Genomic DNA, 19,686 nt, shown 5'->3' on the forward strand with positions numbered 1-19,686 from the left:
TCAGCTCAGCCTAGGCACCAGATTGTGAGTGAAGACCCCTCCAGATGATTCCAGCTCCTAGACATTTGAGTCACCCAAGCCATTCAAGTCTTCTCAAGTCAAACCTACCATGTCCTATTCAAATTCTTGACCCACAGAACTCCTGAGCATAATAATATGACTGTTTTTTATGCTGTTGAGATTAGGGACATTTTTTTAACTGGATGGAGAACTGGAACAAGACCTTCAAAAACAGGTGCTACTTACGGCAGTCCAGGCAGGGAGTCCGGAGCCAACAAAGAGCAACACTCCTCAAAGATTATAGCTGCCACCCCTTTTAAAATCTTACTCCACTTGTCAAGTTAGTAATACCTTCATTTATTCAACATTCAACAAATATGTATTGAGTACCTAATATATGACAGTTAGTGCTATAGTGTTAGAAAAAATCCCTGTACTCCAGTTGCTTACCATCTAAGGGAGAAAGCAGACAATAAGTGAGACAAATGAGTGAAATACAAACCATGTTGGATAGGGGTTACATATAAGGAGAAAGATGAAAGCCAGGAGAGGGGGCATGAATCAGGGGTGGGGCTGATGTGTGAGAGAGGGTAGCCGGGGAAGACTTCATGGAGAAGGTGACTTAAATAAAGTCCTGTTGGAGATGCCTGGGATGGGAAATACCCAGCCCCTCTGGTTGTCCCCAACTAGGCACCTGTCTCCTGTCGACTGCTCATACCCCGTCACCTAGACAGACCTCACAGCAATCTTTAGGGTCAAGGAGCTTGAGCTTCTCTAAAATATTACCTCTTAAATAATAGTTACATGATGCCAAAGTAGGAAGAGCCCTAAGAAGCCATCCAGTTTCACCCTCATCCTTCAGGGGGGAAATTGAAGCCACGTGTTCCAGATGGCCTAAGGCTTCACACAAGATCTGCATATCTGCCCCGTCCCATGTTCTTCCTACTCTCCCCTGGCTCCTTGAAAACCACTTGGTAACTAAGCTCTTTTTTCATTGGTTACATCAACCCAGTCTCCACATCAGTCATCACTAGACACAGTCTGAAACCAATTGTCAGGGTGGATGGGGTAGGGGAATAAATCCAAGAGTAGAAGCAGCACTGGCCCCAGACAAGGGCCGCCATTCCCACCAGTGGCACTACCACCGCCACACCACCTCCATGAGCATCCCCTCCACAGTGCAGTCTGTGATACAGAAAATGGACATTTTCCATTTTCTCTGGATCCTTTGTTGTGGGTTGACTTGCGTTCTCCAAAAAAGTCATGTTGAAAACCCCTAACCCCCACCAACCAATCTGTGACTATTTGTAAATGGGTCTTTGCAGATGTAATCAAGTTAAGGTGAAGTCATATTAGAGTAGGGTCCTAACCATTGACTGGCAACCTTTCAAGAAGAGGCACACATAGAGAGAAGGCCATATGAAGGTGGAGGCAGAGATTGGAGTAATGCATGTACAAGCCTATGAGTGCCAAGGAGTGCCAGCATCTGTCAGAAGCCAGAAGAATCAAGGATGTATTCTTAGAGTCTTCAGAGGAAGGACGGCCCTGCTGACTCCTTGATTTCACACTTCTAACCTCCATAGTTGAGAAAGAATAAATTTTTGTTGTTTCAAGCTACCCAGTTTGCGGTACTTTCGTTACAGCAGCCCTAAGAAACTAGTACATCCTCCTACATAAAATGTCTGGGGCCACTCATCGTTCCCATAGTCTTTCTGCAATCTTAGGTCCACAGTTCAGGAGCCGCTCCCACCTCTCCCAATACCACTCCTTCGTACCTACCTACAATGCACATGTAAAGACCTCCCACTGAGCTCTGCAGAAAGCAGGTATAAGGCAAGCCATTTCCAGTGTTTTCAGTATAATTTGCTGCCCAGCTTGGTCTGTCTTACTATAGGCCCAACCTATTATTTTCGAAGGTTTGGCTCCAACCAGTCTCGGATCTATTGGTTTGTTTGCCCTCATTAAGCACTGGAGGTCACAGGGAATACCACCCATGGGCGACAGATCACTCTCATGGGTCCAATAGTAGCCTGTTTAGTGGGAATCATCACACTAAAAGGCTATTTGGCAAAACGGAACAAAACAACAAAAGAGGATCATACCTTTCGACCTGGTAATGCTGTTCTTGGAATATAATCCAAGGAAATAACACAACAGAAAAAATAAACTCTTTGGACAAAAATAATTATAGCAGTGTTACTCATAATAGTGGAACAAAAACTGGAAACATTAATTGTGGAACAGTTAAAACAGTATCATAATAACACCTAACATTTCCTGAGCCCTTACTATATGGCAGGCACTACACCAAGCACCTCACTTGGATTATCTTTAACCCCTACAAAGAGTTTATGACATAACTGTATTATCTCTGTTTTAGAGATCAAGAAACCTGTTCAAGGTCACACAGCTAGGAAATGGCAAGTGACCACTATCTTATGCCCTCTGCTTGGAGTCATGACTTTACTAAGGCCATGTAAAATTGGGATTGGGCAAGTTCTTTTTAACTTCCCTAAGCTTGAGGACATTGACCATAAAAAGGGAACAAGAATAATATCATAAAATTGACAAAGAATGAATACAAAACGCGTGAAAACATTAAGTCAACTATAAAGCATTATCTAGATGAAAAGTACTTAGAGCCACTCAGTGATAACACTGATTATCCTATGTGGCAGAAGTCTAAACTGTAGCCTGTTTTGCATGCCAAGTTGAACAGTTAGAATTTTACCTCTTATGTAGTAAAGGATTAACATTGTTCTTTAACCAGGAATATTACAAGCAGATCTGTGTTTTAAGATACAACAATATAAAATTATCTCAGGGAACAATATTGGAACTAATTGAAACTATCTAATTCCTGATTCAATGAGTTTAAGGAGCTCTCTAGTAAAAGCCCTGGTTGATTGCTCCACAGGGAGGACAGGGGTAGGCCTAAAGCAGCACTGTCCTTAAATCACTGACTTTCTGTCGTAAAGGCGGGGGCCTCATCCCCTAACAGCTGTCCCCAGGGGTCTGGACCTTGGCAAGAGGAAAGCAGAGACCCCAGAGTGCACAGAGGTACACTTCCCTCACTGGGTTTTTTAAGGATGGGGTGAACACGTTTTGCCAGCAGTGACTGTCTATAACATGTAAAAGGAGGGTTACTATCACCAGGTCCTAGGGGCCTAGCACCATCAAATCCCAGGCAATTATGCAATCAGTTCCTCTACCCAGGGTCTGGCACAGTCTCACAACCCCGTTCTGATCCCAGTGAACCAGACTGAATAACAAAAAACAAAAATAACAAACAGTGCAAGGCATCACCCAGACCTGGCAGTTGGCTGCTGCTTACTCCAGAGCAGAATCAGGCCCTCAGCTCCTGAGTTACCCCTCTCTCTAACTGATAACCCCTCTCCACACTCTAGTCCGTTAATGGATTTTCCCCTCATGTTTGCAGTTGTTTCCATTTCTTTACAGACTTGCCTGCACTCCCTGCTTTATACCCTTCAAAGCCCCCCTCTGCTCCCCTAGCCCTGAAGAGAGGGTAGGGTTGCTTAATGTAACCCGCACAGTGCTGGAAGGTTGTGAGCTTCTCCATTTTGGACAAGAGTGAATGAAAGTTCAGAGTAGTTAAATAATTTCCCAGGGTCACTCATCTAGTAAGTTGTTGAGCTGTGACTCAAACCCAAGTCTTTAGCTGTAAAGCCCATACCCTTACCATCAAGCATACAGCTGACCTTCCTAATCAGAAGAAAAGTAGTTGAGACCCTTAAATCTGCCTGTACAGAATCTGCCTGGTGCACTGTCACCATAGTACTACGTAGTCAGCCCACAGCTGACCACAGACGTGAAGATGAGAGCGCTCAGGAGCCACACCTCCTCCTCCACCTCGCCCACGCACAGGCACACCCCTCTCTAAAAGGAGACCTCGACTCTGGAAAGGGGTCAGTCAAGCCCTTTTAGAATACCAGCACTGGACTGGCCATCTGGATGCCTGAGTTCTTGGGCCCAGTAGCCATTGTACCAACCACAGCCCTCAAGAAAAGGAAAGAATAATTAGAAAGCACTGCTCCACAGACCAAACTTAAGTCATGTTTCCAAAATAGCCTCCAAAATGAGAGCTCAGCCTGTGCCTGCAGTGATAGCACTTGGGCCCAACTCCTCCCCACAACGCCGTCCATTTCCTGAGTCCCTGAGGGGACCGTAACTGGAGTTCAGCAGAGGCACCAGGGTTGTGTGTGCACAACCTGTTTCCAGTGCACAACAAACAAGTGCACACACTTGTTTCCATCCAGCCACAAGTGTTTAGAGCCCTCCAGGCTCAAATGGCTTCACTGGCAAATTCTGCCAAATATTTAACAAATAAATAATAACAATTCTATACAAACTCTTATAGAAAATAGAAGAGGAGAATTTTTTTTGCCTCATTTTATGAGGCAATCAATACCAACACCAAAATCAGAAAAAAGACATTACAAGAAAAGAGAACTACACCAATATCCTTCATGAACATAAACACAAAAGCCTCAACAAAATGTTAGCAAATTGAATCCAGCAATATAGAAAAAGACTAACAAAATATGACCAAGTGGAACTTATTCCTGGAATGTAAGGCTTCCTAAACATTTGAAAACCAATTAATATAAGTCAGCTTATCAATAGACTAAAGCAGGGGGGCAGCAATCTCTACAGTCTGATTTTGTAAATAATCTTCACCACTCCTACTTAACATCATGCTGGAGTACCATACACCAAAAAAAAGTAAGTGAAAATAAAACTGTCTTTATTCACAGATGACGTGATTATCTATGTAGAAAATCTCCAAGAATCTACAAAAGAGCTAGTAAGTGACTCCAAAAAGGTCACAAGATATAAGATCAATGTACACAAATCAATTGCAAAAAAAGAAAAGCTCAGGGAAATAAGAGGCAACAAGGGCTGGAAATTGGTTCTATGCCCCAGCCTCCTAAATTATTTAAATTACATATTTTTACTTATTGGTTAGCTACAAATAATTATTTACTAATTATATTATTGTCTAAATTCTGTAGCCACATATTTTGCTGCACTTTATTCTCTGATTTAAATCTTTAAAAATCCATTAACAAGTCAATTGTATTATCTGTACTAGCAATGAATAATTAGAAAAAAGAATTTTACTAATAGCACCATTTATAATTGCACCAAAAATATGAAATACATAGCTATAAATCTAACAAAATGTGTTTGATATTTATATGCTAAAAACTAAAAAACATTTATGAAGAAATCAGAGAATACCTAAACAAATGGAGATACAGCATTTTCTGTATTGGAAGCTCCAAAACTGTTAAGATATCAGTTCTCCCCAAACTGATCTATAGATTCAAGACAATACCAATCATACTCCAAGCAGGATTTTATAGAAATCAATAAGATGATTTTGAAATATACATATATAAAAGGCAAACAAATAGAATAGACAAAACAATTTTGAAAGGAACATCTTACACTCTCTGATTTCAAAACTTACAATATAAAGCGACAATAATCAAGACAGAGTGGTATTGCTGAAAGGATAAACACATAAAACAATGAAACTGAAGAGTCTCAGAAACAGACCCACACATATATGCACAATTGATTCGCAATAAAAATACAAAGGCAATTCAATAAGGGAAGGATATTCTTCTTGTTATGGTGGTAGAATAATTGGACATCCATATGAAAAAAGAACCTGCATCTTATACCTTGCACCAGGTATCAAAAATAACTCAAAATGGTTCAGACGTAAATATAAAACTTAAAACCATAAAACATCGTGAAGAAAGTACTGGCAAATGCAAGTGCTTAATGGCTTCCTATAAGGTAAACAGTGTTTAGATATAACATGTCTTGCCAACGGGTTTCAGCCCTGGGCAAGTTCGCTATGGATTCAACGTGACCAAAGAAATTGACAGCAAAATGTTCTTTGGGGTGAAAGGGTTTATTACCCGACTTGTTCTCCCAGCGGTAGGTCGAGCACAGTCGTCCCGCACAGCCATCCTCTGAGCTTCTGTCCTCTGCTCTGCCCTCCTGAAGCCTTGCAGCCATGCCACTGTGTCACCGTGTCGTGCCCAGAGCACTGGGCGGAGTTCTTTATATAGAGTAAACAGCCATGTATTGCCCACAGGTGTGCAGTGAGCTAGTCAACCAGGGCCAGGTGAGAATCCTGGCCACAGGAACTCTCATTTTATCCACACAACACCAAAAGAATACATTTTAATAAACTGATAAATTGTTCTTCATTAAAATTAAAAACTTCTGCTCTGCAGTAATAGACATTGCTAAGAAGATGAAAAGATAAGCCATAGACAGCAAAAAAATGTTTGCCAGACATGTACCTGATAAAGGACTCATGTCTAGAATGTAAAAAGCATTACATCTCAAATCTTAACCACAAGGAAATAATCCAATAAAACCTGGGCAAAATATTTAAACAGATACTTCACCAGAGAAGACATATAGACAGCAGACAAACCAAATAACGAAGATGTTCAGCATCACTATTCATTAAGGGAATGCAAATTAAAACCACAGTGATAAAGCTCTACCTGTTAGAATATTTAAAATTAAAAACTTTGGCTCATAATAAGCACTGCCATGGATGTGAAACTATACCCCTCATAGACTGCTAGTGGGAATGCATAATGGTACAGCCACTTTAGGAAAACAGTTTGGTATTTTATTATAATACACTTACCCTACCACCCAGCAATTCCACTCCTAGGTATTTACCCAAGTGAAACGAAAATCTATGTTCACATAAAAACCTGTACACTAATATTTACACTGAGTTATTCATTATTACCCCAAACTTGAGCCCCAATTGTGCTGAATAAACACACTGTAGTACATCCACTTGATGAAACAATTCTAAGCAACAAGAAGGAACAACCTACTGATACAGCACAGATGAATCTCAAACAGTGTGCTAAGGGAAAGAAGGCAAACTAAAAAGGCTACATACCATGTAACTCCACGTGGATAAAATGAAGGTTCCTGTGGCCAGGATTCTCACCTGGCCCTGGTTGGCTAGCTCACTATACACATGTGGGCAATACATCATTATTGACTCTATGTAAAGAGCCCTGCCCAGTGCTCTAGGCAACACGGTGGCATGGCTGCAAGACTGCAGGAGAGCAGAGCAGAGGCTGGAGTGGTGGCAGCCCTGAGGACAGAGGCCCAGAGGATGGCTGTGCGGGATGGCTGTGCAGGCAGAGAAGCCCAGAGGATGGCTGTGTGGGACAGCTATGAGGGCAGAGAGGCCCAGAGGATGGTGTGCGGGATGGCTGTGCAGGCAGAGAAGCCCAGAGGATGGCTGTGTGGGACAGCTATGAGGGCAGAGAGGCCCAGAGGATGGCTGTGCGGGCAGAGGGGCCCAGAGGGAGAGACCAGCTTGCTGCATGTAGACTCGCTCTGAATGGATGAGATTTTAGTGATTCACCTGCCACTATGGAAACAGAGTCGGGTATAACCCTTTCACCTCAAGAACATTCTACTGTCATTTCTTTAGTCACATTGAATCTATAATTAATTTTCCTGGGGCTGAAACCCACTGGCAAGACTCCATTTATATAGCATGCTGAAAAAAGCAAAATCATAGGAACAGAAAGCAGATCAGTGGTTCCCAGGATCTTCAGGCGGTGAAGAGTTGAATACAAACATGCACACAGCTATTTTGGGGGAAGACAGAACTGTATCTGTCTTAGAAAATTTTCTAAAATTGTGTATATTAAAGGAAGTGTTTGTTTGCCTGAGAAACTATAAAGTGATATGAATCTTGTAACCTATGGTACCTTGGAATCAAGAAAACATGGAAAGTCATCTCCTTCTTAACACACAATTATTACCTTCTTTTTTTTCCTCTTCAGCTAGCCTGAGTTGATCTTTGTTAATTTTAAAGAATCCCTCTTAATACACAAATCACAGAATAATACACATTATGTAATTAATGAAAAAAAACAATCAAGATTGATTCCCATCTGGTTGACATGAAAAAAACCTGGGGAGCTTTGTAAAAACAGAGATTCCCTGAACCCACCTGGTAGTCTGAGCTGGGAACTGGGAGGCATGGATTATTTAGGAAACAAGGCTCCCAAAGGGATTCTGTTATCAGCTGGTTCTGGAACCATTGCTTTGAGGAAACAGAAGCACTAGGCATGTCCTTCCCTTGTAGTTTTTTCAGTGCAGTTATAGATATAAAATTTTAGGAAAAAATAACACAAAAGATAAAAACATTCCATAATAATATGTCACTTGTCACTATCAAAAGAATTTTGCAGGGACTAATTGCTACAGAAGTTCAAACAAGGACGAGAACCTGAAGCTGAGTTGGTTACAGGCAGCCTCCATGTTCAGGCAGTGTCTGACAGGTATTAGCAACTTAATTCAGTCCTTCAACAAACAGTTCAAGGACAGAATGACTTGCCAGTCAAAGAGACAAGTGAAAAATATTCCAGGAGAGGGTAAACTCATGGGCAGAAAGTCAAGAAAAATAAGTTAACAAGTCTTGTTGACTTGGACGTCAGATCATGGAGGTCCTTGAACTTCAGACTAATGTTTTCCTGTAAGAAGCAGGGAGCCATTGAAGGTCTCTGAAGGTGGGGTGATACATTGAGATTGGGCCTTAAGATTAACAAAGCATTCATGTGCAAAATGTATTTATGCAACAGAGGCTGTAGTTAATACTTCAAGTGTGAGCTAATGAAGGTCTGGTCACCCACAATAGCAATAAGAAAGTAAATGAAGGGATTCTCTCCTGGGCTAACCAGAACATCTGAGGGGAGGAGAGGCAGAGCAGCTGCAGTCACCTACAACCACCTGGTGCCTTAGGTGGCTGCCCAATCACCCCCAAAAAGCCTGAGAACTCCCTAGAACACCACTGGTTGAAATGCCAGGGGGTAAAATCAGTAATGATTGCATTAATTGCACCATGCCCACCAGGAGGCCCTGCTGTGAAGACAGAAGCTTTTGGTAGTAGTAAGAGGCAAGTTACAGGGTAATGGCCCCCTTCCTCCACACACAATGAAACAACCTGTTGCCTTCACATTAACATATTCATCTTCATAAGGTTAGTGGCTAAGAGAAGATGGAAATGATCAATCTGTTGACACTAATATGAAAATTTATACCTTCTCAGATCACAAAGGTATAAAATTAGAAATAAATTGTACAAAGAAAACAAAAAGGTTCACAAACACATGGAGGCTTAACAACATACTCCTAAATAATCAACGGATCAATGACCAAATTAAAACACAGATCAAGCAATACATGGAGACAAATGAAAACAACAGCACAATGCCCCAACTGCTGTGGGTCGCAGAGAAGGCAGTTCTAAGAGGAAAGTATATAGCAACCCAAGCCTTTTTAAAAAAGGAAGAACAATCCCAAATGAACAGTCTAAATTCACAATTATTGAAACTAGAAAAAGAAGAACAAATGAGGCCCAAAGTCAGCAGAAAGAGGGACATAATAAAGATCAGAGAAGAAATACATAAATTGAGAAGAATAAAACTATAGAAAAAAATTAATGAAACCAAGAGCTGGTTCTTTGAGAAAATAAACAAATCAGATAAACCCCTAGCCAGACTTATTAAGAAAAAAAGAGAATCAACACACATAAACAGAATCAGAAATGAGAAAAGAACAATCACGACTGACACCACAGAAAAACAAAGAATTATTAGAGAATACTGTGAAAATCTATATGCTAACAAACTGGATAACCTAGAAGAAATGGACAAATTTCTAGAAAAATACAACCTTCCAAGACTGACCCAAGAAGAAACAGAAAGTCTAAACAGACCAATTACCAGAAATGAAATTGAATTGGTAATCAAAAAATTACCCAAGAACAAAATCCCGGACCCAATGGATTCACACCTGAATTTTATCAGACATTTAGAGAAGACATAATACCCATTCTCCTTAAAGTTTTCCAAAAAATAGAAGAGAAGAGAATACTTCCAAACTCATTCTATGAAGCCAGCATCACTCTAATACCAAAACCAGGCAAAGACACCACCAAAAAAGAAAACTACAGACTAATATCCCTGATGAACATAGATGCAAAAATACTCAACAAAATATTACCAAACTGAATTTAAAAATAGATCAAGAGTATCATATACCATGATCAAGTGGAATGCACCCCAGGGATGCAAGGATGGTACAACATTCGAAAATCCATTAACATTATCCACCACATAAACAAAAAGAAAGACAAAAACCATGTGATCATCTCCATAGATGCTGAAAAAGCATTCGACAAAATTCAACATCCATTCATGATAAAAACTCTCAGCAAAATGGGTATAGAGGAAGAGTACCTCAACATAATAAAGGCCATATATGATAAACCCACAGCCAACATCATACTGAACAGCGAGAAGCTGAAAGCTTTTCCTCTGAGATTGGAAACAATACAGGGATGAACATTCTCCCCACTGTTATTTAACATAGTATTGGAGGTCCTAGCCCTGGCAAGCAGATAACACAAAGAAATAAAAGGCATCCAGATTGGCAAGGAAGAAGTCAAACTGTCACTGTTTACAGATGACATGGTATCGTACATAAAAAACCCTAAGGAATCCACTCCAAAACTACTAGAATATCTAAATTCAGCAAAGTTGCAGGATACAAAATTAATACACAGAAATCTGTTGCATTCCTATACACTAACGATGAACTAGCGGAAAGAGAAATCAGGAAAACAATTCCATTCACAATTGCATCAATAAGAATAAAATACCTAGGAATAAACCTAACTAAGGAAGTGAAAGACCTATACCCTGAAAACTACAAGACACTCCTAAGAGAAATTAAAGAAGACACTAATAAATGGAAATTCATCCCATGCTCTTAGCTCGGAAGAATTAATATTGGGAAAATGGCCACCCTGCCTAAAGCCATCTACAGATTCAATGCAATCCCTATCAAAATACCAACAATATTCTTCAATGAACTGGAACAAATAGTTCAAAAATTCATATGGAACCACAAAAGACCCTGAATAGCCAAAGCAATCCTGAGAATTAAGAATAAAGCAGGGGGGATCTTGTTCCCCAACTTCAAGCTCTACTACAAAGCCACAGTAATCAAGACAATTTGGTACTGGCACAAGAACAGACCCACAGACCCAGGGAACAGAATAGAGAGTCCAGATATTAACCCAAACATATATGGTCAATTAATATATGATAAAGGAGCCATGGACATACAATGGGGAAATGACAGCCTCTTCAACAGCTGGTACTGGCAAAACTGGACAGCTACATGTAAGAGAATGAAACTGGATCATTGTCTAACCCCATACACAGAAGTAAATTTGCAATGGATCAAAGACCTGAATGTAAGTCATGAAACCATAAAACTCTTAGAAAAAACATAGGCAAAAATCTCTTGGACATAAACATGAGCAACGTCTTCATGAACATATCTCCCCAGGCAAGGGAAAGAAAAGCAAAAAGCAAAAATGAACAAGTGGGACTATATCAAGCTGAAAAGCTTCTGTACAGCAAAGGACACCATCAGTAGAACAAAAAGACATCCTACAGTATGGGAGAATATATTCATAAATGACATATCCGATAAGGGGTTGACAGCCATAATATATAAAGAGCTCACACACCTCAACAAAGAAAAAGCAAATTAGCCAATTAAAAAATGGGAAGGAGCTGAACAGACACTTCTCCAAAGAAGAAATTCAGATGGTCAACAGGCACATGAAAAGATGCTCCACATCACTAGTCATCAGAGAAATGCAAATTCAAACCACAATGAGTTATCACCTCACACCAGTAAGGATTGCCACCATCCAAAAGACAAACAACAACAAATGTTGGTGAGGATGTGGAAAAAGGGGAACCCTCCTACACTGTTGGTGGGAATGTAAATTAGTTCAACCATTGTGGAAAGCAGTATGGAGGTTCCTCAAAAAACTCAAAATAGAAATACCATTTGACTCAGGAATTCTACTCCTAGGAATTTACCCTAAGAATGCAGAAGCCCAGTTTCAAAAAGACATATGCACACGTATGTTTACCACAGCACTATTTACAATAGCCAAGACATGGAAGCAACCTAAGTGTCCATCAGTAGATGAATGGATAAAGAAGATGTGGTACATATACACAATGGAATATTATTCAGCCATAAGAAGAAAACAGATCCTACCATTTGCAACAACATGGATGGAGCTACAGAGTATTATGCTCAGTGAAATAAGCCAGGCAGAGAAAGACAAGTATCAAATGATTTCAGTAATCTGTGGAGTATAAGAACAAAGCAAAAACTGAAGGAACAAAACAGCAGCAGACTCACAGAACCCAAGAATGGACCAACAGTTACCAAAGGGAAAGGGACTGGGGAGGATGTGTGGGAAGGGAGGGATAAGAGGGAAAAAGGGGCATTATGATTAGCACACATAATGTAGGGGCGCATGGGGAAGGCAGTATAGCACAGAGAAGACAAGTAGTGATTCTATGGCATCTTACTACGCTGATGGACAGTGACTGGAATGGAGTATGTGGTGGGGACTTGTTAATGGGGGGAGTCTAGTAACCACAATGTTGCTCATGATGCTTAATGATACCAAAAGAAAGATAAAGGAAATAATAAATAGGAACTTAACCTGGAAAATGGAGAAAGGTAGGAATAGTCCAATTTAGGCACATTCTATGAATAGGCTTAGTACTCAGCTGGAAAATGCATAAAGTTCAGGAGAAAAATTAGATTGATTATACCTAACCACAAAGAAGACGTAATTGGAGAAGTTAGGCAGACAAGTGCAAAGTGCCTTCTCATGGAGCAGTACACGGGAAATCCCTTAGAACCCCGTAGAGCACTTCTACTCGCCTACTAGCCAGTCCTTCAACTGAGATGTTCAATCACTTGTGCTATGTCAGGTACTAGGTGTACACTTACTAAGCTAAGAGTAAGGACGCGAAGGTGAACCATGACCTTTCCTTTCAGGAACTTCGTCTAGTGGGACACCAGGGCTTACAACCTCACCACAGTAAAAATTACCAAGCACTTGCTCTTCCGCCCACAGCCTCCTCAGCCTCCGCAGAGAAGAGAGGCTCCATTTACAGAAGCACATGCAGAGACCTGGACAGACGTTAACTCCAAACCCTGGCTTCTTCCTGGTTTTCCACCCAGCCTCAGAAGACACCACCAAAGCTAGCTAAAGGAAATGAGAATAGCCTCCCACCAGGGTCAGTTGGAGATGGCCAGAGTCTTGAACTGTTCATAAGGAAGGGAATTCCTGTGAAGGATGGTGCATCCCAGAGTCAAGGCAGTCCCAGAACACAGTGTCAGCCATAGGCATTGAGTCTGGATATTAGGTAGAGTGGGGGCTAGGACTTTAAGGTGGGTAGAATTTGCAGGGGCAGACAAAGGATACCCAGGGGCCCTGGCAGCAGACAGATAACAGTGATCACAGGCCAGATAAAGGAAGAAATACTCATCCCTGCTCCTCAGGGCACCCTCAGGCTAAAGAGGACAGTCTTTAAGACTCTGGAGCCCCAGGTAGAGCAGATGATGGAACCAATCTGCAACCATTCCTCTGGAGAAGGTCAGCCGTGGCACCCCATCACCATGTTCCATCAGAGTGGGGTGATAAGACTGGCTGTTTCTGTTCTGCTACCCGATCACTTGGCCCCTTAGACCAGGTTTTCCACCTCAGTATAATGCAGGCATCAGGTGGTCTGGTCTCATTCCACCCACTGCATGCCAGTTCAGAACGAAGAAATGGGCTACAATAAACGAACCTGGTGTGGGGAGTGGGAGTTGGATAAAGCCCTAGTGAGGTAGGGCAGGGACGTGGGACAAGCACCACGGTTAATTTTTCCTGCCTATGATGAAAAATGCCAAGATATAAATAGTGTAGTAAGAACAGAAGAGACTCCATCTTAATGCTAAGATTCCATTTTAAAAACCAGGGAGTTAGAAGGTAAAATTCCTAACATAGTTTATAGTAATCAGCCAATAACCTACCCTATCTTAAGGCAGGGCAAGTAGTACTAAATGATACGCTCCCACTGCTTGAGGGTAACCACTATCATGGAAAAGAACAGGATTAAGAAATTCCTTACATTTATCTGACAGAGTATCTAGAGGACTGACTATGGATAATGCCATGTCTCTCACGGAAGATGGACATCATGAGACCACATGTCAAGACTATGCTGCCCCCTATCACCCTGCCCTTTGTCCCATTCTTGAAAGCCTTTAAAGTCAGAATCCTGTGCCCTTAAGCATGCCTCCTCTTTGAGGTTGCATGAACTCCCCTTTCTTCGATTGTGTACTTTGCCTTACCTAAAAGACTTCTCACTAGCCAACTTACTGCATTTTGTCTCTGTGCTCTTCCAGTGATAAGCATCTTTGTTACTTCACTATTTCACTCAATTTTCTATACTTAAGCACTAGTCTTCACTCTCTCTTCTATTTCAGAAGTAGGGAGGAACTACTAAGAGCTCTGATTTGGGCTCACAAGTTCCCATCACCTGGGTGACCTAGACAGGACTGTAGCTGTTCAATCATGCTTTTTAGTAGCCTGTACGAAAAGCTCCTTTCTTTGCTTCGGGAAGTTCTCAGAACATAATCCCACTTAACCCAGTGCTCTGTGGCTCCCCAAAATCCTGAGGTGGCAGGGGCTTAGTCCCCATGTCATGCAGATCCAAGTGGACACTGGACACCAGGTGACTCTGGCTTCAGGGGTTGGCAAGGGATCTGCCCTATGTCAATCAGGAGTTCAATTAACTTCCATTTCCTCCCTCTGTTCTTCCTTGCTGTCTGCTACCTTCATGGCTGCTGCCATTTGCTGCTACTCTCACTTTAATGAATTCCTTCCTTACCTACACCAGTCCAACCTGTTAAAGAATTGTTTCTAGATTAGAGTCAAGAACCCTCTCTTGTCCAGGCTAAGGTTTCGCCTAGAGCACAAGGAGAGACCTCCCCAGACGCAGCTGCCCAACAACCCCAGGAATCCAGAAGTCTTCCACGGGACTGTGCTTTCACTCTGTAGATTTGCTTCTCATTATTTTTGATTCAGCATAAAAAATTTTTTTTTAATTGTTCCAGAAATATTCTGGGCAGTAAAGAAAAGACAAGCCCAGAATGAAAACCACCCTCAAAATAAATCTCAGGACAAGCGGGCTGACAGCTCACCACAGGGTCCAACGTATTTTCACCAGTTTCCAACAAATCAAGAGCTGGAGTTTCTGGACACTAAAGCCAAGTGTTTCCATGTACCTCTCTCCTGCTAGAGTCCAACCTCCCTCCAGGGTCCTGCTCATGCCCACCTTCTTGCCTTCGAGGCCTTTCCTGACCACTCCAAGCCTGAATTTTTCTTGCCACTCTTAGTTTCCCTAATTGAGTCGGTACCACGGAACTTGTCCTTGTTTTCTAACTACTTCATGTGTGTTAGTTGTTTCCCTATACATGCCCAGAGTCTCTTAGGAATAGTACCTTTGTTTCATAATCCTCCGCAGGGCTAGATGGGGGGCAGGTCTGTAATCAATGTTTATTGGCTGATATATATATATATATATATGTAGTTATTCCACAGACATAGAGAACAACACTACCCAATATGTATAGGATTAGCTTTTCCTTCTGTGCCTCTTTATATTTACATATGCATTTAATTTTTATAACCACTCTCATTGTCAGATGAGGAAACGGAAGCCACTCTTAGGGGTTAAATACCATGCCAAAGAACATCCAATCCAGCCAGTACGTGAACAGAATGGCTCTAAACCCAAGAGTAACACACAGATCACCCTCTACCCTCGTGCCACTTCCACCAGCCAGAAATCTGAAGGGGAGCTACTCTGTCTGGAAACAAAGAAGATAAACAGCATCCTCAACTATGACAGCTCAGAACTGTAGGTGTTTGGTTCCTAAAAGATTGTGAGAAATAACTTGAAAGGCCCTGGATTAACAAATTAGCATCAGATTGGGGGCCCAGAGCCAGGGGGTGGGGAATCAAGCAGATGTGAAAGAAAAGGAAATCTCTCCTCATCCCTTTTCTTTTGTCTCCAGAGGGCTCTGCACTCAGGACCCAAGAGAAGAGGGGAGGGGAGAAAGGGAACAGAAGCATCAACAGAGAGGGGTGGGTGCAATGCTGGGAAATTTGAGAAGCCGGATCTACACAAAAACTCGCACAGCTCTCTAGTGGGGTACCCACTGGGAACATTCACCCTCAGACACTGAGGGAATTGAGCAGGAAGACAATGAAAATAAGGGCGTGAGCATCTGGAAATCAGCGTTATTCCCCCTGGCTACTAGCAGGGAGCCATTCTTACTGGCCCTCTTCCTGCCCCCACCCCACTGGGCAGGCTGTCACTGTCCATTCGCAAGGGCTGCAACCTGCGCCACCAGGTGCCTCCGAAGCAGGAGGGATGCACTTGCTGTACTGTAGTGACAAACACTGAGGTCGGCCCACCTTGAGGGCATAAGAAGAACTGCATTTGCTCAGCCCATGCGCTTCAACCAAACAGAAGAGTATGAAGCCAAAACTCAGAGAATTCACCTGTGGAATGGCACAGGTGGGAGAGGTGAGTGGCTTGCACAGCAGACCCCAGCCCAGCATGCTCCTAAGGCTGGAGGCCAGAAGTCACATATAATGGGAGCCTATCCCAGTGAAATTTTTGATGTCCTCATTCTGGATTACTGCTGGATGGTTCCTTTATTCTGAGTCCAAATGCCACCCAAGTGTCCACTCATACGTTGTCCATGCAAGCAAGATCCCCTGGGTATACCCTCTATCTGTCAGAGGAAAATGACACAACAGTCAAATTGGGAGAGGACAATGTCTTCTATAGGGAAAGGTAACAGATTTCTAAGGCTTATTTTCCAAATTTCTCTACATTTACAGAGAGGGTAGGACAGGAAGCTTTTAAGAATGAACAATTTCCTAACCTACATGTGATGGTTTGAAATGGGGGAAGGATGGTTAGGCTTCCAAGTGGCCTTGGTGTATACTTCCAGAATACCGAGTGTTGTTCTCAGAAAGGTACTAAGTAAGACTCCACATGTTCATGAGGTCTCTGGACCCCTGGCCCAAGCTGGGCTGCATTCTCAAATTACCACCTCTTGATTTCCTAAAAGGCAAGGAGCCAAGAAACCAACTAAGTTACATTTCACAGACTTTAGACTCATATTATGGGGAGAAAAGCAAGAGGTCATTCTTTTAAACTGAGTGTACACTGACCCCAGAGCATTCACAATCTATTTCTCTGAGGCTGGTGAAGACCTCCCAGCCAGGATCAAGACCTTTTCCCCACTTTTGCCACTGCAAGGGCCCCTCTTCCTTCTGCACCATCTGGGGCCAGCCTCATTTTCTGACAAGCCATCCCAGCCGACTCCCCTGCAACTGCTGGCCCAGGGGTCCTGACCTGGAGTGTTGGTATCTGTTTGTCTATTAAGCTCCACGCAGCAGGTGGGTTCACCTAAGTTTACTAGTTATATTAGACCAGAAACTTCCCAAGGGCTTAGCTGGCTCTGTACATGTCCCACCTGAGATCTAGCCCCAGGAGAAACCGTCTCCTGATGAGGAGGTCAGCAAACCTTATACAAAGAAAAACTACTCCAAGGCTCCAGCTACCCCTCTCCTCCGCCAGCCAGTTACAGCACAAAAGAAACCAAACAGGGAGGATGGGCCAGCAAAAATCCTTTACCACGGTGGGGTGGTTCTCCAAGCTCATGCCTACTGGTGTGTGAGGACCAGCATCCTTTTGTATCGTCAGTGAATGAGGGTCAGGCATGCATAGCCCTGTGAAAAGGCTCTTGTGCAAGTCCCCAGAGCACCCACTACCCAACAACACCCATTGACCCGCCACTCTCTGCCCAGACTCTTGCCTGCTTTGGCCCAAAGAGGGTGGGAGACAAAGGGGGAACCTCAGTCTGGGCACCAGAAGGGAGCATTTCAAGCTGACCTAGAACACTGTGCTGCCAGCAGCGTATCCTTGCACAGGTCCCTCAGTGTGCATGGCAAGGAAAGAGCCTAAAACAGGCTCAAAGAAGAGAAGGGAAGGAGGTCAAACATTTAAGAGAAAAGAAAACATAGCCAGGAAGAGGGAAAGAAAGTAAAGCAAACAAAAACTATCTTACTAGAACCTAACTTGCCTTTTAGGAACCCAATAAGGTTACCGGAATCACCTACACTTCCCCCAGAGACCTACATTGTGGATACCTGATGCTTTAAAGTGTGAGGGATTCCCGAAATGGTCCTCAGCAGCCCTTCCTGGAAGGTAGATGCAGCTCTAGGGCAGGCACCCAAAGGCTGGGGGCAGGGGATGAGTGCAGTAGGGACTCTGCATGTACTCTGCACTTGTGGGGAGAAGCGATGGTGAAAACCAGTGGTCTGAGACCTATCACCACGCCCACCGCCCAGATGTGCCTGGACACCCACCCAACTCCAGGAACTGCAATAGCTATTTTACTCCTTCGAGGCCCCAAAGGATCTGCGTATTTCTTCCTTGGGTATAGAGGGTGCATCCCTTAACAAAAAAAAAATCCTAGAAAAGCTCCCCAATCAGCCCATCTTTGCATCTGTAATACCACTCCTAAAAATTCAGCCATTTGGGTCTTGAAGGGTGTTACTAGACCAAAGTTCCAGGAAGGAGTTCTACCATTGACAACTAACACCTCCCAGGATGAAGTTTATCAAAACTTTCTAGCCTCAATGATCTGCTTCCCGCAACCACAGAGCCCGGGTTGAAGCGAAGGACGAGGAGCAGGAGAACTTAAGAGCTGGGAGTAAGAACAAAAGTGCAACACCTGACGCCGCAGTTTTGCCTGGGACGCCGTGGCCAACTACCCTGCCTCACCTTCCCAGACTCATATTTGGGCTGAAAGGACCTTCACGTGGCACCCCGAGTCCACCTGCAAGGGCCTGGTGAGCAAGGAGGAGCCCACCTATTTCCAAGGGGGCTAGTGGAGATTCGCACCCTTCAGATCAAAGGCATCCCCTTCGAAGGACGCCTGCAGAGACAACAGCATCCCTGTCCCAAATACCTCACTTACCCAAAGGAAAGCCCGGCTGCCTAGAGTCGCAGGGGACGTCCCCTTACGCCCCCCTCCCAACTCCGTGCCGCACGTAGTCCTTCTCCAACACAAGCGGCAAGGGCGTGCTTCCAGGGAGGGTTCCGACCCCCAAACCCCCTTCGGAGCGTGACTCCCGGGGGCCGGCGGGGACAAAAGCGGGGGTCGGGCTCACTCACCTGCGCAGTGAAGGCGGCCCGGGAACCGAGGCACTGAGCTCGGAGGGGCGCCCGGGCCGCAGGCGCGCAGCCCGGGCTTCGCGCTCTCTCCGCCGCTGGCTGCGACCGCGCGGCGCGGGGAGCCCGCCAGGCACGTCCCGGGCGGGGCGGGACAGGGGGGAGCGGCCCAGCGAGAGCGCGAGCAAGTAGGAGAACCAGGACCCGACGCGCGCGCGTGCGAGCGGGAGCCGGCGCTCGGGTCCGGCCGCGGACTGCCGACTCGGGCTCACACGCGCTGATTTGCATTACATTTGCATAGCGCTCAGGGAATGGACCGCAGTTCCCGCCACGCCCACCCTCGCTCTGCCTGGAGTCGGGAGCAGAGGACCGCGAGCGGAACCCACCGCCCGGGGCGGGTCGCCTGGCCTTCCCCGGCACCGCCCCATCTCCTCCTGGTGCACGGGACTGGTGGCGG

The 19,686-nt window shown here is 43.9% G+C and overlaps 1 protein-coding gene across 2 annotated transcripts in view; it reads right to left on the reverse strand.

The window, feature by feature from the left end:
* The window catches only part of MYLK (myosin light chain kinase), a 263,764-nt gene extending 244,384 nt beyond the window's left edge, over nt 1–19,380 (reverse strand). Inside the window, exon 1 of one of the 2 annotated variants that reach the window (XM_057503366.1) lies at nt 19,233–19,380. The gene's annotated coding sequence lies outside the window, so the exon portion shown is untranslated. The remainder of the gene's footprint in view (nt 1–19,232) is intronic. The other variant, XM_057503362.1, reaches the window with a different exon arrangement.
* Nucleotides 19,381–19,686: the final 306 nt, after the last annotated feature.

The sequence above is a fragment of the Manis pentadactyla genome, chromosome 1 (genome assembly GCF_030020395.1).
Source record: "Manis pentadactyla isolate mManPen7 chromosome 1, mManPen7.hap1, whole genome shotgun sequence".
Lineage (NCBI taxonomy): Eukaryota > Metazoa > Chordata > Mammalia > Pholidota > Manidae > Manis > Manis pentadactyla.